Source organism: Vigna unguiculata, chromosome 4, assembly GCF_037176805.1.
Source record: "Vigna unguiculata cultivar grain cowpea cultivar isolate G323 ecotype 2 chromosome 4, ASM3717680v1, whole genome shotgun sequence".
Taxonomy (NCBI): Eukaryota; Viridiplantae; Streptophyta; class Magnoliopsida; order Fabales; family Fabaceae; genus Vigna; species Vigna unguiculata.
Genome location: NC_140795.1, coordinates 35,632,089 through 35,649,039, shown reverse-complemented (window position 1 = coordinate 35,649,039; position 16,951 = coordinate 35,632,089).

Below are 16,951 nucleotides of genomic sequence, written 5' to 3'. Positions count from 1 at the left end.
CGCCATTGATTACTATAATATTTTTTAAGTTTAAATATGTTAATTTTTTTATATAGTTTAACTTATACAAAATTTAATTCCATTTATTAATAAATATTTCAAAACTACATATCCATATGTTACTTTAAAAGAAGTTCATAAAATAGTAGTTTAATTTAAGAAATTATTTTAAAAAAATTCACTTTTGTTTTTATTTATTATTTATTTCAATATTAAATACACATTTAATTACTATAATACTTTTAATATTATTTGTGATTATTTTTTATATAATTTAATTTATTAAAAACATATTTCGAGAGTTAATAATAATTAGTTTATTATGTGAAATAGTAGTTTAATTTTAAAAAATCATTTAAAAAGAAATAAATTTTATTGATATTTATTGGATAAAATCATTTAATTAAAAATTTATCACAATTTTTAAAAAATAAATAAAAATGCTAAAAAAACTAATTAAAATTTATTTTTTTTATTTTATTTTTGGTACTAATATTGTCTATATGAATGACATTATTGGAACAACTCTGAAACATTTTGAAGGAAAACTTATTTCACGTGAGGGTTCTACAAGGTTTGAATTATTTGATCTTTGTATAATTTTTTTTTTTTAAAAATGTTTTTAGTCCATGTACTGTATCAATAACTTCTTTTATGTTTTATTATATATATGTCTACTATAAAATTTATTGTATTTACATGTGTTTTATTTTATTTACATATAGTTAGTAAAAATTTTGGTTACAATAATATAATATACAGATGATAAAGGATAAATATTGTTTAGTAAATTTAATCCATTTGTTTAATGTAAAAGAAAATATAAGATGACAAATCATTTCATATATTAATTAAATTTTGGTTACAATAATATAATATACAGATGATAAAGGATAAATATTATTTAGTAAATTTAATCCATTTGTTTAATGTAAAAGAAAATATAAGATGACAAATCATTTCATATATTAATTAGATGAGTATAAAAATAAACATTAGATGACTTTATCCGTATATTGATTAGACGAGTTTAGCAATACACATTAGACGATTTTATATATACACTAATTAAATGAATATATAACAATACATATTATAGATAACTTCATAATTTTGTGTTGGGTATTGGGCTCCTTTCCTATGTGGAGAAAAGGCTCAAAACTTGTCTCACTTAACCTAGTGGAGAGGGGGCTATAAAATAAAGAGAGAGGCAAAACAATAGAGTAAGAACACACTGAAAGCCCTAACACATAGAGGGAGAGGTAGAGGAAAAATTTTGTTCACATTTTTCACAGAGCTGTCACAGTAGAATCGGTGCTGCGGATTCGTTCACCGTTGGATCGGGCTGCAATTTTTACAGCAAGTTCGGAACTCATTGCTCTTCATTCTGACCAGTCGGATCTTTGATACGAGGTCTGAGTTGGGAGATATTAATTTCGCACTGCAACAGTGATTTGTAGAGGTTTTCCTCTCTTGTTCTTCTCTATTTGAAAGCTTTGTTGCTTTGTTATTTGGTTGGGTGTTGGCACTAATTTGTGCTATTGATTGAGACTCTTTTGTACTCTTGTTGATCATAGTGAAGCTATTTCTTTGGTCTGGACGACTCGTGGTTTTTACCCTTGATTTGAGGAGTTTTCCACGTTAAAAATCTTGGTGCCTTTATTTGTGCTTTTGGTGATTTATTATTGCTGCTCTTTGATTATTGCTCCTCATAGATTCTTGCAAGTTAGGGGAAATTATATCCGCTGCATTCTCTGGTATATTGTTTGTTGTTGTTTTCCCCATCAGAGTGGCATTAGAGCTCTTGGTTGGGCTATATTTACTTGCTTGAATGATGGAGGGAAATGCAAAGATGGTTGCTTTGAATGGTACAAAATATCATTTGTGGAAGGGCAAAATGAAAGATTTATTATTTGTCATGAAATTGCATCTTCCGATCTTTACTACACAGAAGCCAGATTCTATGTCTGAAGAAGAATAGGACTTTGAGCACCAATAGGTATGTGGTTTTATTCGACAATATGTTGAAGATAATGTTTATAATCATATTGCTAATGAGGCACATGCTAGAGCTTTGTGGGAGAAGATTGAGTCTTTGTATGATTCTAAGTCGGGCAATAATAAATTGTATTTGTTAAATTGCTTGATGAATTTGAGGTACAGGGAGAATTCTTCTATTTCTGATCACTTAAATGAGTTTCAAGGGCTCCTAGATCAATTGTCAGGAATGGGCATAAAGTTTGATGACGAAGTTATGGGATTATGGTTGCTTAATACTCTACCAGAGTGTTGGGAGGTATTTCGGGTTTCAATTACGAACTTTGCCTCGAATGGTGTTGTTTCTTTTCAGATGGCAAAAAGTGATGCTCTTAATGAAGAGATGAGAAGGAAGGCACATGGTTCTTCATCTCAGTCTGAGATGCTTGTTACAGAAGCTAGGGGGAGAAGTTAGAAAAAGGAACATAAAGGTGGTAGAGAGAAGAGTAGGAGCAAGTCCAAGTCAAGATACAAGAATTTAGAGTGCCATTTTTGTCATAAAACTAGGCACATTCAGAAATACTGTTTTAAGTGGAAAAAGGAGAACAAAGACAAGAAGGGCAAACAGAGAGAGAATGATCATTATGATGATGATCGTGTCACTACTGCTACAGATGGTGATCTTGTTCTTCTTCGTGACTTTGAGTCCGTTAATCTTGTATCTGATGAGAGCATGTGGATTATTGATAGTGGTGCTACACTGCATGTTACACCTAGGAAGGAGTTCTTCACATCTTACACTTCTGGTGATTTTAGAGTGTTGAAGATGGGTAATGATGGTGAGTCTAAAGTGATTGGTGTTGGTGATGTTTGCCTGCAAACCAACATGGGAGTGTAGTTGTTGCTTAAAGGAGTCAAACATGCTCCGAATGTCCGTTTTAATTTAATCTCTGTGCAGTTGCTTGATGATTGTGGTTATGACAATCACTTTGGTTCTAGTAAATGGAAGCTCACTAAAGATAACTTGGTTATGGCCAGAGGGGAGAAACAATCTAAATTGTACTGGACTAAAGCTTTGGTTGCTAAAGACAGTGTGAATGCTATGTATATGGAGGCATCTTTGTGGCACCGGAGGCTTGGTCATATAAGTGAGAAAGGGCTTAACTGCTTAGTTAAAAAGGATGTGCTTATGGGATTGAGAAATGCAGAATTGGAGAAATGTTCTCATTGCATGGCTGGTAAACAAACCAGAGTATCTTTTAAGAAGCATCCACCCTAAAGGAAGTCAGAATTGCTTGAATTGGTGCATTCTGACGTTTGTGGCCCATTAAAGGTAAATTCATTTAGTGGTGCAATTTACTTTGTTACTTTTATTGATGATTGTTCCAGGAAGCTATGGGTCTATGCTCTTCAGCGAAAAGGTCAAGTACTTGAAAAGTTCAAGGAATTTCATGCTATGGTTGAGAGGCAATCAGGCAAGAAGCTTAAATGCATCTGTAGTGATAATGGTGGTGAGTACCGTGGACCTTTTGATGTTTATTACAGGCAGCATGGTATTAAACACGAGAAGACTCCTTCTAAAACTCCTCAGTTGAATGGTCTAGCGGAGAGGATGAACAAGACCTTGGTTGAAAGGGTTACATGTATGCTTTCGGAAGCAAAGTTGCCTAAGCACTTTTGGGGAGAGGCATTGCTTGCAGTTGTGCATGTTATTAATCTCAGTCCCGCAGTTTCTTTGAATACTGAGGTGCCAGACAAAATTTGGTTTGGTAAGAATGTTAGCTATGATCATTTGCGTGTCTTTGGTTGCAGGGCATTTGTTCATGTTCCTAAGGATGAAAGATCCAAGTTAGATAAAAAGACAAGGCAATGTATCTTTATTGGCTATGGTGAGGATGAATTTGGCTACAGGTTTTATGATCTTGTTGAGAAGAAGCTTGTTAGAAGCCGTGATGTACAATTCATGGAAGACCAGACCATTGAAGACATTGATAAGGTGGAGAAGACCACACCCGAGAAAGATAGTAATCTCACTGATGGTAATTCGATGAGGTTGCCCGCTCACAATTTGGAGAATGTTGAAACGGAAGCTCAAGACAATGGGCAACATGGTGATGTTGATGATCAACAGTTTGGAAGTGGAGTAGAGGTTCCAATTGATGATGCTCAAGAGGAACATGATGTTGATTATGATCTTGGTGATATACCTGAATCACCTCAAGTCCAACTCAGGAGGTCTAATAGACATAAACAACCTTCTACAAGGTATTCTTGTGATGAGTACATAACCTTGACTGACGGTGGAGAACCTGAGTGTTTTGAAGAGGCAAAGTTCATTGCTATTACTAAAGCATGCAAGGAGTTGTTATGGTTGAAGAAATTCTTGCAGGAGCTTGGTTTTAGGCAAGATAAGTATTCATTGTTCGTTGATAGCCAAAGTGTTATCCATCTTGGTAAGAATCCAACTTTTCATTCTAGATCCAAACATATTGATGTGAGATATCATTGGATACGTGATGCTTTGGATGCTAAGTTGTTGGAGTTGGAAAAGGTTCATACAGATGATAATGGTGCTGATATGATGACTAAAGCATTGCCAAGAGGGAAGTTTGAAGTTTGTTGTGAGATCGCCAGTTTGGCGGTTATCTCTACATAGTTGTGAGGGGGAGATTTGTTGGGTATTAGGCTCCCTTCCTATGTGGAGAAAAGGCCCAAAACTTGAGAAGCTCATGTCTCACTTAACCTAGTGGAGAGGGGGCTATAAAATAAAGAGAGAGGCAGAACAATAGAGTAAGAACACACTGAAAGCCCTAACACATAGAGGGAGAGGTAGAGGGAAAATTCTGTTCACGTTTTTCACAGAGCTGTCACAGTAGAATCGGCGCTGCGGATTCGTTCACCGTTGGATCGGGCTGCAATTTTTACAGAAGGTTCGGAACTCATTGCTCTTCATTCTAACCAGTCGGATCTTTGATACGAGGTCTGAGTTGGGAGATATTAATTTCGCACTGCAGCAGTGATTTGTAGAGGTTTTCCTCTCTTGTTCTTCTCTATTTGAAAGCTTTGTTGCTTTGTTATTTGGTTGGGTGTTGGCACTAATTTGTGCTATTGATTTAGACTCTTTTGTACTCTTGTTGATCATAGTGAAGCTATTTCTTTGGTCTGGACGACTCGTGATTTTTACCCTTGATTTGAGGGGTTTTTCACGTTAAAAATCTTGGTGCCTTTATTTGTGCTTTTGGTGATTTATTATTGCTGCTCTTTGATTATTGCTCCTCATAGATTCTTGCAAGTTAGGGGAAATTATATCTGCTGCATTCTCTGATATATTGTTTGTTGTTGTTTTCGCCATCATTTTGTCCATACACTAATTAGATGAATATGACAAAACACATTAGATAAGCTTTTTGGTAATCTAATTAGATGAGTATTTCAAACAACATTAAATGAGTTACTCCGTTCATTGATTATACCACTTAAACCAGACATTAACTATACGAATCTAGAAATACACATTAGATGACTTTATCCATACATTGAATACATGAGTATAACCATACAAGTTACATGGGTATGTCCATACACAATATATACGAGTTTAAAAATGCACATTATACAAGAATGTTCATGCACTAATTAGACGAGTCTAACAATATACATTAAATGAGTCTCTTCATATACAATTTAGATGAGTTTATTAATATAAGTATATGAATTTGTTTATGGACTGATTAAACGAGTTTTATGATATATATTAGACAAGTTTGTCCTTACACTAAATATACAAGTTTAGCAATACGTATTGAAAAGTTTGTTCATACATTGATTAGAGATATAACAAAAAAAACTAAATAAGCAAGTTCATATAGAGTCCATATTTTCTACTGAGTTTGTCGGTGTTGCCCTCTGTTGAGCATTAAAAATACATTATATTGGTACTTTAAAAATATAAGTAATATATTTTAAAATTTTAAAATCAATGGCCATTAGTGTTTTTTGAAGGCACACAGAGAAAAATCATAGAAAACCCAGTAGAGAATCCAAATTTGTTCATACATTGATTAGACGAGTATAAAAATACACAAAAGACCTATTAATATACATTAATTAGATGAATCTAACAACACCCATTAGACAAATATATTCGTACACTGATTATATGATGAGTCTTACAATATATAATAGACAAGTTTGTTCATACACTCATTAGGTAAGTATACAAAAAATATTTAAATGAGTCATTTCATACATTGATTAGTACTTATATATATTAGAACACTTTGTCTATACACTTATTATACGGGTCTAGCAATATATATTAGAAACGTTTGTCTATATATTGATTAAATGATCCTAACAATATATATATATTAGACAAATATGTTCGTACATAGATTAGACGAGTGTATTAATACACATTAAATAAGTTTGTTCATCCACTAATTACGTGGTCTAAGAGTGTACACATTTAATCACTCTATTTCTAAAGAGTTAATTTGCACTTTTATCCATTTGTTTTTGTTTTACATTTTTAAAATATTTTATTTTTAGCTTTATTATTTAAAATAATATTATCTGAAAAAATAATATATTTACTCTTTTACCCAATTTATTTCTTTTAGAAAAATATAGTTAGCTTTTACTTTTATTTTTTAAAATAATATTATTTCAAAAATAATATATTTACTCTTTTATCCATTTTTTTTTATTTAATATATTATAAACAATATTTTTTCCTAATTTTTCTTTTAAATAACTTATCATTTTAGTTCTTGAATAATGTTAATTATATTTAATACTTTAATTGAAATCATAATAATAATAAATATATTTAGAAATATATGTGAAAATGATCAATCAAATTTAGACACTTAAATAAAAATAACATAAACTCAGTTATTTTTTATTTTTAATATTACAAAATTTTATCAAACAAAATAGTAATTACTCATGTACTGATTAGACGAGTTTATTCATAAATTGATTAGATAAGTATACGAATATGTATTACATGAGTTTATTCATAGACATTAGACAATTATATCCATGTTATAGAAGTCTTGCAATACACATAAAACGAGTATGTTCATACATTGATTAGATGAGTGTAACAATACAAATTGAGTAAATGTGCCCATATACTGACTAAACAAGTCTAATAGTACATATTAGACAAGTTTTATTATACATAAATAAGATGAGTGTACACATTATATCAGTCTTTTCATGCACTAAATTGTAGTTTTGATGAGTCTACTTTGTAAAACAATTAAGGATCTTTAGGATTTAGGATTCTCACACAATAAAACATAATAGAGCATTAACTTTTATCCATAAGAGATCTTGTGAATATGCGTTCTTCAATTTGTATTCTTTCGTGCGCTCTTCAACCATCGTTTCCCAATCTATCTTGCCTCTCTTTTCTCTTGTCACACGTTCTTGATGGGTTACTGTGAAAAGAACCTTATGGCCAGAGATAGAACCTCAATCCCTCTTATAAACCAACGTCCATCAAGTTTGTTTTTATTTGTCTTTATTTTTTTTATTATCACTTCCTATAATAATAACCAATAGGTCTTTAAATTTTATTAAATCACAATTGGGTCCATCATAATATTTCAAATGAGTCACTAATAGAATTAATTCGTCAATTAATTCTAGCATTCTCCCACTTGACTCATATGATGTCATAACATCATGTGATTTAATATATAAACATAATGCATATTAAAAGACCTTACATAAATTGGTTTCATTATTATTCATAATTAAAGATATAGAAATAATAAGAGTTATCGCGATCACTCATCATTCGGTCGACATGATCCTTTCCATGTACTACTATATCATCATTTTCTCCTTAATATGACATAATGGGTTCAAACATAATATCATTTTTCCAAAATAATAACATAGCATAATTTGTTTTCTTCATCATAATTTGCATGCACAAACATAACGAAGAAAACACAGATTTCAGAAACTTATACATTAAAGAGCTCATAGTGTCACATAAACATTAGTAACATTAACAATCAACATTTAACATTCACTAGTATACATAATGCCCATATTCTTTACATGGCCAACATACAATTTGGGCAGTAACTCTTTTGTCAAAGGGTCAACAATCATAAGATTTGTGCTAACATGTTCTATTGACACTCTACATTTCTGAGCTTCTTCTTTAACAACAAAGTATTTCAACTCCATATGCTTAGCACCTTTGGAATACTTCTTGTTTTTAGAAAAGAAGACTGCTGCAAAATTATCACAATAAATTTTTAGCGGCTTGGAAATACTGTCAACTACTGTAAGTCTTGAAATAAAGTTCCGCAACCAATTAGCTTGAACTGTGGCCTCAAAGCATGCCACAAATTCAGCTTCCATGGTGGATGCAACAATGACAGACTGCTTTGCACTTTTCCATGAAATCGCTCCTCCAGCTAATAGATACACATAACCAAATGTAGACTTTCTTGTATCCACACAATCGGCAAAGTCTGAATTGTATAACATATGTATAACCTATCAACTCAAGGTGATCAGATTTTCTATAAGTAAGCATGCGATTCTTTGTTCCTTGTAGGTATCTTAAAACTTTCTTTGCAGCTTTCCAATGCTCCAGTGTTGGAATACTTTGGTATCTACCAAGCATACCAAGTACAAAGCTAATATTTAACCTCGTACAAGTTTGAGCATACATCAAACTCCCAATATTTTCCATTTGTTTTCGTTCCAAATCATTCTTTAGACATTCCATAAGACTAAACTTGTATCCTTTCTGTATTGGAACAAGAGATGCTAAACATTTATCCATTCCGAATCTCTTTAAAACTTTATTAATATATGCATTCTGAGACAAACCTAACAGTCCTTGTGATTTATCACGAAATATTTCTATTCATATCACATAGTATGCCTCCCTCATATCTTTCATTTCAAAGTTATTAGAGAGAAACTTTCTAGTCTCACTTAATAGACCAAGATCATTAGTCGTAAGCAAGATATTATCAACATACGGAATAAGAAATATAAACTTACTCCCACTGACCTTTAGATATATACATCGACCAATAGTGTTTTCCTTAAATCCAAAGTACACAATAATATCATTGAACTTAAGATACCATTGCCGAGAAGCTTGCTTAAGTCAATATATTGATCTCTTAAGTTTACACACGATGTGTTCCTTTCCTTCTTCAGTGAACCCCACTAGTTGGTTCATATAAACATCCTCTTCTAAATCCCCATTCAAAAAATCAGTTTTAACATCCATTTCATGCAACTCAAGATTATAATGAGCTACCAATGCCAGATAATTCTAAAAGAATCTTTCTTAGAAATAGGCAAAAATGTTTCCTTATAGTCAATGCCATCTTTCTGAGTAAAACCTTTGGCAACAAGCGGGCCTTGTAACGTTTGATATTGCCTTGAGAGTCATGTTTAGACTTAAAGACCCATTTACATCCAACTCTCTTGCATCCTTCTAGCAATTCCACAAGGTCCCACACGCCATTATGTGCCATTGATTTAAGCTCATCTTTCATGGCATCTAACCACTTATTAGAATTATCACTATTAATGGCTTTTGAAAATGAAACTGGATCATTATCAATACTTAAGTCATTTTCTGACTCTTGTAGATAAACCACATAGTCATTTGAAATACAGACTTTCTATCTCTATGAGATCTTCTTAATACTATTTCTTATGGTTGTTCTACTACTGGTTCATTGTTAACCTCAAGATCATTAATTTGTTGTTCTTCTTGATTGTTGTGAGTTTCTACAACATGTGGAACAACAACTCTTGATAAAGAAGTACTAGCTACATGAACTTGTACTCTAACTTCCATAATCTCCACATTTTGTGAAGCTTCACTCCCACTGATTTCACCATTCTCAATGAACCGAGCATTTCCAGTTTTAACGATTCTTGTACTATAGGTAGGACAATAAAACATATACCCTTTTGATTTTTTTGGATAACCAATGCAATATCCACCGATTGTTCTTTCATCCGGTTTCTTTTCTTGCAGATTGTATATTCTTACTTCTGCTTGAAAACCCCAAACATGCAGGTGTCTTAAACTGGGTTTCCTACTCCATAACTCAAAAGGAGTCTTGAACAACTTTACTAGGAACCATGTTCAACAAATACATGCCAATCTTTAAAGCATACATCCACAATGATATAGGTAAACATGAATTACTTAACATACTCCTAACCATATTCATTAAGGTTCAACTTTTCTGATACACCATTTTGTTGTGGTGTGCCTGACATTATGTATTGAGCACAAATACCACATTTTTCAAGGAACTTAGCGAATGGACCAAGATGTTGTCCACTTTCATCATATATTCCATAATAGTCATCACCTTTATCAGACCTTACAATTTTCACCCTTCTATCTAATTGTCTTTCCACTTCATTTATATAAACTTCCAAGACATTCACTGATTGAGATTTCTCATGTAGTAGATAGACATGTTCATAACGATAAAAATCATCAATAAAGGTGATGAAGTACTTCTCTATCAATGTGTATGATTTCAAGAAATTGAGTGCTTTTCGTGGCTCCTTTCTTTGTGCATTTTGTTTGTTTGCCTTTAATACAATCCACACACACATTCAGATTAGTAAAATCTAAATCCGGAAGGATTTCATTCTTTACTAATCTTTGCATTCTTTCTTTGGAAATATGTCTCAAACGCTTATGTCACAAGTAAGCAGATCGTTCATTCCCTAAACTACGTTTAGTGCCAACATTGTGATGCAAAGTCATAAGAGTTTTAACATATAAATTATCCAAATTCAATTTATATAAACCATCATAAAGTGTACTAGATCCAATCATAAAAGTATGCTTAAACAAACTGAAACAACCATTCCCAAACTTAAAAGAGTATCCAGCACCATCAAGCTTAAACAAAGAAATTAAATTCCTAGTGATACTAGGTACATAAAAAGTATCCATAAGATCTAAATGATATCCAATGTCTAGGATTAGACGATAAGTCTCGACCGCTTCCACTAGAACTTTCTCTTTATGCCCATGAAGACAAACTTCTCATTTGGGTTATGGTCCCGGTTGTAAGAAATCACTGCATCACATTACAAACATGAGTTGTACATCCATAATGAATCCAGCACGTATTATGATGAGCTTCAGTTAAGTTTGATTCAAAACATATGTAAGTGTCAGACCCGAGAAATTTAAATAATTAAATTAATAATTATTTAATAAATGCGGGTAGTAGAAACCTTTATGACATTTAATGTTAATTGTTGTGATGTGGAAAAGTACTAGCTTAAGTGGTTGAGAGTACTTTAATCATGTGAGAGGACTTAGGTTCGAGTCTTATGTATGCCATATGTGTGTTATTTGATTGATTATTAATTTTAATAAATTGCATGATTATGTTGGGTATTAACATAATTATATAATTAGAGGATTTAACATAAACATGACTTGGTTGTGTCTTAACTTTGGAATTGCAAGGGTGTGTGTTCAAATCTTGTTCATAATGAAATTGCTCTCTTTATTTTTGCTAATAAAATAGTGGTCTAAATGTGAAAGAGTGGGAAAACCCTAAAGGCAACCCATAATGGTCTTTAAAATGCATTTAGAGACACTTAAAAATCAGAATTTCGTTTTTACCATTTACCATAATTAAATGACCATATAAAAGGGCAAAACCAAGCAATTAGGAGGGTTTTTGGAGTCTAAAACCTAAAAAGAGAGCTAGAATTGGAGGGCACCAAGAGAAGTTAATTTTGGGCAAGAAGAACCATCATCCTTTCTTGTTTTAAGCATTGGAAACCAAGTAAGGGGAGCTATTTTCGTGTTTTAGATTATGTGTATGAGTAAGAGTTATATTCCCATGATTGTATGTTGGTTTGCCTGAATTCTCGTGCCTATGTGCTATGAATTGGGATGTTGGTTATTTGGATGTTTGTTGGGCAATGCCATATACCCTGTTATGAATATGATGAAGGTATTATTTGTGTTGTATGATGTGTTATGTGCAATATCAAAAAATTGGTGTCAATCTAGGTCTAAATAATGTCCATATAACTCTCGAAGTGTTTTGGATTGCTTGGTAAATGAGAAGGGAAGGAAATTGGGTTGGAATTGGTATCGGGGTGCGTGATCAAAGGAGAATGTTTGTAATCTCGCTCGAGCGACCCAGGCTCGCCTAGGCGAAAATAGCAGAAACTCAAACCCTGGTGTTGCTTGAGCATCTTGCTCAAGCGAGGGTATCTCGCCTAGGTGAGAGATCGTGAAGTGTGGAGGTTGTGTTCGAGGGGCTCGCTCAGGCGAGTAGCCCATGAATTGGGCGAGAAAGCACCTTGCTCAAGCGAGAGGTACTCGCCTAAGCGAGAAATCGTGATGGATGGCTTGTGGTTGCAGGACTCGCCGCCTAGGCGAGAGAATTTTGGGGTTCAGGCGAAGGGAGCTTTTGCCTCAGCGAGTAAGGTCTCGCCTAAGCGAGTTTTCGTATCTTGTTACTGTCACAGGCTCGCCCAAGCGAGAGAGCCTAGCTTAAGCGAGTCTGGCCTGATCGCTTGAGCTAAAGCTTCTAGCCTAAGCGAGAATTGTGGTTTGTGTGTGTTGTTTTGGATGCAATTGAGGTGAAACTTGGATCAGGGGATGTTGTGCCATGAGCGGGTAGGTTCATGGATGGAGGTAACACGTGATGATATGAGCAGGGAGGTTCATATCCAGTTACTCTCATGTGAGGATACGGGTGAGGTAGGTTCGTTTGGTTCAGCTCACACTTGAGAGATGTTGCGTGCGGGGAGGTACGTAGCTGGTGGATCACGTGTGTTGGACTACGGGCGGGCAGGTCCGTAGAGTAGGACTACGAGCGGAGAGGTTCGTAGAAGTAGGACCACGAGCGAGCAGGTTCGTGCGAGCATTATAAACCCTGAGTCCAAGGCTAACAATGTTAAGTGAATTGAATGTTGTAAAACCTTAAGAAAATAGGAACTTGGCCAAGAACTAAATGGAATAGAATAAATGGGTGTGTTGTTGTTATTTCTGAATTATTATATGTTATTTAATCTTGTATAAGCTCACGCTTTTTGTTTGTGTATGGCGATGATCGTGTGATTCGTTACACGGGAGCAGATGGTGATACAGGTGATGCTGAGAACGCTCAGGCTACAGAGTGAGGGCTAGTTGGGATTAAGCTAGGATTCTATTTATGTTATCACTTATGTTTTTGATTTGTTTTGGAAATTGTAAAGTTTTAAATGCTACGATTTTAATAAATGTGGCGCGATGTTTAAATAATTTAATTTTCCCGCGATTTTGGAATAATAATATCGTGACGTTTATTTTCTTTTCTTTATGTATTTATTTAAATTAGTAATATTCCTTAGGGATGTTACATAAGCATTATGTTCACCTTTCTTTTTGAATCAAGCTCTATGCTTTATGCAGTCCTTCTAGAAATGTCCAAATTCCCGCAAAAATGACATTTGTCATTTTTCTTTTGGATTTTGGTTGAAGACTCGTCAATCTTCAATGGCCCTGTACCCCTTCCATGTTTCTTAGCAACTTTCTTTCCAACATCTCCTTGATACTTCACATATGAATAGAGTGCCTTCCTATGTTCTTCAATCGGGTCACTTCCTGAACTAGCATATTGTGCAATTCATGCACATTCCACTTGTCTTTCATGGTGTTGTAGTTCATCTGGAACGAACCATACTCATACGGTAATGAGTTTAGAATGAACTGCACGAGAAAACCTTCATCCACTGTCATTCCTAGAGACTTAAGTTTTGCTACGATATTTGTCATCTCAATCACATGCTCATGCATAGTACATGAACTGTCAAACTTCATGGTTGTCAACGTAATCATCAGTGTCCCAACGAGAGATTTATCAACAGTTTAGGAGCGCTCTTCTACAAATTTTATAAATTATTTTGCGTTATCGATTTTGGGGAGAGCTAACTTAATATTGCTTGCTATACTCATTCTCATAAACATTAAGCTAAGTCTGTTTCACATTTCCTAAGCTTTGTAATGGACTTTCTCTTCATTGTTACTAGCATCCGTGATAGCAGCCATATTTTCAACTTGAAAAGCTAGATCAAAATCCAACACACCTAAGTGAAATTGGACTTATTCACTCTAGTCAGGGAAATTCAACCCATTAAAAATTGGAACATACGTGGCGTGCGAGTGTAAAGATACCAGAGCAGAGACTGTAATTAACACATGTCTAACATTAATGCTTTGAGTCATAAAACTAAACATAAATAAAAATTGAGACATAAACAATCATTCTATGCATACTAATATTCTCCTTTGTGAGATCCACTAATACACAAACATGAACATAATGATGCTAATCATTATAACATTATTGATAATTAAAATATGCATCAACTAGAATCACCTACTACATTTGGGTATATAAATAAAACTAGTGACACATACAAAATTATCTACAATCATGCTCATTAATTATGAAAATAATTATTCAACCTTTGGGCGATCCTGAAATGCCTTATAATTAAGGAATTTCAATTAACCCATAAATATAATTATTCATAAATTAGCATCTATATTATGGGTAATTGAAATAAAATCTTTAATAATTTGAAATCACAAAACTTTAAAATTTTGGTCACTTTGGTAACTAATACTTGATTTCAAATAAATAAATACACATTTAATTGCTATAAACCATACATAACATTCTCATTAACTTTAATTTAACAATAACAAACATACATATTATTGTAAATTAAAATAAAATTATTCATATAATAAAAATATTATATGCCAATATATCGTTATATGGTTATATGTAAAAGAGAAAAAAAACCGTAACCTATAACACGTAATTGAATGGCACAACATTCCTTTAATTTCAAATAAATTCAATTGTGGAAAGAGGAAAAAAGATTGGAAAACCTGCAATTGGCACGTTCATAGGTAACGATTTTTAGATTTCACATTATGCCATTCATTATACTTCATTCCAAATTAAAATATTCAATGTTTTACTTTCATTCAATGTCAATTAAATCATTCAATGGCAATTAGAATTAAAAACACGTAACAGTGAAAAACACACACACAATTCCAATTAATGGCAGCAATTCCAATCAATGGCAGAAACATCGTACATGCACAACTTGAAAACATTCATAAAGACACTGTGATTAAAAACCCTCGATTAATAATTAGAGTTCATGAAAAAATGGGAATAAACTTAAATTAGGATTTATAATATTAGGGAAAAACATTATAAAGGAGAAACATCACATAATAGGAGAATCATAAATCCTATAACACTTGCTTTGATACCACATGTAAAACAATTAAGGATCTTTAGGATTTAGGATTCTCACATAATAAAACATAATAGAGCACTAACTTTGATCCATAAGAGATCATGTGAATATGTGTTCTTCAATCTGTATTCTTTGGTGTGTTCTTCAACCACCGTTTCCCAATCTATCTCTTTGCCTCTATTTTCTCTTCTCACACGTTCTTGATAGGTTACTGTGAAAAGAACCTTATGGCCAGATACAGAACCCCAATCCCTTTTACAAACCAACATCCATCAAGTTGGTTTTTATTTTCATCTTTAATTTCTTTTATTATCACTTCCCATAATAATAACCAATATAGGTCTTTAAATTTTATTAAATCACAATTGAACGCATCATAATATTTCAAATGAGTCACTAATAAAATTAAATCGTGAATAATTCTAACATACTTTACATATCTATACATAGTATATCCTCATTGTACTTTAGAGAGTCTACTTTATATTTTTATAAAGTCTATTCTTTATATTTTTTACACACATATTCACTTTTTAAGAGTATAAATATGTTTTATGAAGATTTTTTCAATACTTAATTATAAATTTAAAAGTAATTTATTATTTATTTTCTCGACCTTTAAATTCTTTTTAATATAATGTATATTTACAAACATTAGAAAAACACAAAAATTAAATATCAACTAGGCCTAATATGCCTCGGACTTAAGAAAAACAACATATTTGAAAATATGGTGATATTTTTGAAATTTCTAGGACAATATAGGCTTTGGTTCTCTTGATAGGCTTCAATTCTTTAGTAACCCAAGCCTATATATTTCTAGTAATTTCAAATATGTCACTATTTTTTAAAATATTTTACTCGAGTGTCATATGTATAGGCTTCGGTTTTTTGAATAAATGAAGCCTATACCTTGACTCAATAGGCTTCGGTTTGGAGGTGAACCATTGTTTATAGGTTCACAATAATTTTAAAAATGCCACTGGTATTTTAAAATAATTTACCTAAGTGATAGAGGTCTAGACATTCATTCTCTATAAAATCAAAGCCTATATTATAACAGGCTTCAATTCTCTCAAACAATTGAAGCATATTAGGGTATAAACTTCAGTTTTATAGAAAACTCAAGCCTATACCTCTGCTTGTGGTTAATTTTTGGGAAATTTTACATACACACCAAGGGCTTGTTGCACAGTGTCGTTGTAGAACTTATGTTTTCTATTCCTCCACTAGTGTAATTTCATGTTCCTTCTTCATTCCACTTGTGTTTTTCTCCTTCTTTGCCACTTTCATCTTGCGTTCTTGTTTCTTCATCATTCAAACGCGCCAGTCGCACTCTGTCACTATAACTCCATTCTCTCGCCGTTCTTGCACCATTTCCGAAGGCAACACTCTTGTTCTTCCATTTTGTCGTTACGAACTCCTCCCCATTCCCCTTATTGGGAAAACGTCCCCATTTTTGCCACTACTTCGTTTTGTTTCCATTTTTCCTTTGTTTCCACCACTGTCAGAGTTCGTTCTTTTCTCTATTGGTTTTTTTTTTCGTTTGGTTTTGTTAATGTCTTCCTAAAGCATTTGTTTTGTGTCCAGGGCACTACATTCTAGTGGGATTGTTTAGGCGTTACCTTGCTTATGTTTGGTTGTCTCT